The sequence below is a fragment of the Lygodium microphyllum genome, chromosome 11 (assembly GCF_053477565.2).
Source record: "Lygodium microphyllum isolate KBCC chromosome 11, Lygodium_microphyllum_v1.1.10, whole genome shotgun sequence".
Classification (NCBI taxonomy): Eukaryota; Viridiplantae; Streptophyta; class Polypodiopsida; order Schizaeales; family Lygodiaceae; genus Lygodium; species Lygodium microphyllum.
Genome location: NC_141145.1, coordinates 56216664 through 56218634, shown reverse-complemented (window position 1 = coordinate 56218634; position 1971 = coordinate 56216664).

The window sequence follows — 1971 nt, the reverse complement described above, 5'->3', positions numbered from 1 at the left end:
CTATGTAAGTGCATTGATGTTGTTTTCCATGGTTACACAAGGATAATAGGGTTTAATACTGGGACCTGATTATGCAGCATCTTTGATGTTAGAGTTCCGTACTTTTGGCCTAGTTGATTGCAGTTATCTCGACAGAGAGTGGGGTGTGCCTGTAAATAGGAAGCTTCAGATGATCCACGTCCTCCTTATGTTCAACTTATGCTTCTGTCTCCCTTCGATTCGACACACTGTGTAGCTTGTTTTGAAGCTTCACCAAGGAGGCATACTTCATCGAAAAATTAGTGGAGAGTTAGTAGTACTGTGTCCCGTAACCATCGAAGGTCTCGTTCATTGTTAGAGGCTTCTCTCTCTACTGTAGGACCTTCTGAGATCGAGTCAAAGGAGACTGAATGGGGAGGAATCAACAATCCTCTGATGCCTTGATCCCATTGAAGAATCCAATCGGATAATCTGCGTCCAAGGTGTTTCTCTAGTTTGAACGAAGCAGGCCCGTTTAACATACAATTCGATCCTTGGTTTATCCCGCAGTTCAACATTAATCGCGCAGTACAGCAAAGCTCAATATGCACCTTCCGCATACCATCTGTGTACCTCGAAACGGTACATAGATGCAGGGTTTTTCAATATGCTCCGCTCTTGTGCCCATTAAGCCTCCCTCGATTGCCCTGTGATTCCTTCCTCTGTCGTCTTTTTTTTAGTTTTCCGATTCCCCCAACAATTCCGATTAGCATCGCTTTTATTCCTTATTACTTACTCCTTCTTCGTTCATCTCCCATCGATCCTCTCTGATGTCGCTTGACAACAGCCGATCCTCCTCCCAATACAGTGTGATGGCCTCCCAATCTCCTTCTTTCCTCTTTCACAAGCACTGTGCAGCCCAAATGCCACAATCCTCCTACTCTCCAATACACCACACTATTCTCTCCTGTACTTCTGCGTTTCCTTTCCCATTTGAGTTCCACTTATCGTGATTGCTGAGCTTCCTTAGCTTAGAAACAAAAAACCCATCTAGATTGTGAACAAGGGAATAAAAGCGACGTGTGTTTGATATCGACGAATGAAATCGATGCTCTCTGAATCATGTAAACCCAGGTCGACCCAAGTCCAGTCCGCATGGAACAACCTTAATATCTCATCATCCACATCCTGCATTCCTTCTTTGATGCTGACCTAAGACGCATGCGCACCCTCCTTCCCCTCTTGCTCTCTAGTATCCTCTCCTTTTGTCACACCACGCTTGCTTTTCCCTCCCTCTTTAGCTTTTGAATCCCCTCCTTAGCCTCCTCCTTCTGTGTTTTCTTTTTCCCTTCCGTTCCTCCCCAAATTAGCTTCCCTCCCAGAACCAGAAAAGCACCCCTCCAAGGAAAAGTAGCCCCAAAATAGCCACTACATGTAATCCAATACCGCAGGCTTCCCAGAATTGCTTGTCGCATTTACTGGCAATTGTATTCTTTCTTTTCTCAATATTACATTTTAAATCTCCTAAACAAGCCAAATGACCAGCATTGGTAAAAGCACACAAATATGCTTCAAAATCAGTGCCTCCAGCTGTGCTCCATGCCCCATGCTTCTCATAGCACGTTTCAATGCTTGGCCTCCTTTCCAACTCCTGGATGTGGAGGTTTGGTATCATTAGGTATTTTTGATGTAGCTGGAGAAGGAGAAGACAAAGTCCTAAACGAATACGTGTAACACGTTCACCAGCATCAGTTGTGCTTTCCACTTGATCTTGCTCAACATAGGCTGAAAGCATCTCATCATGTTCTCCACTATGCCTCCAACTCCTCCCCACTATACTCATACACAGAAAATAAATGTAAACACAACAACTAAGTATGTACAAAGTATCAAATTACGCACACAACTTTTGGGTGGTTTTCACACCTTGAATGCGCAGCAATACGACAGCGCATGGGCGCATGATTATGTTATTTCTACTTGGACATTGTATTGGGCATGCCAGACTCTTTG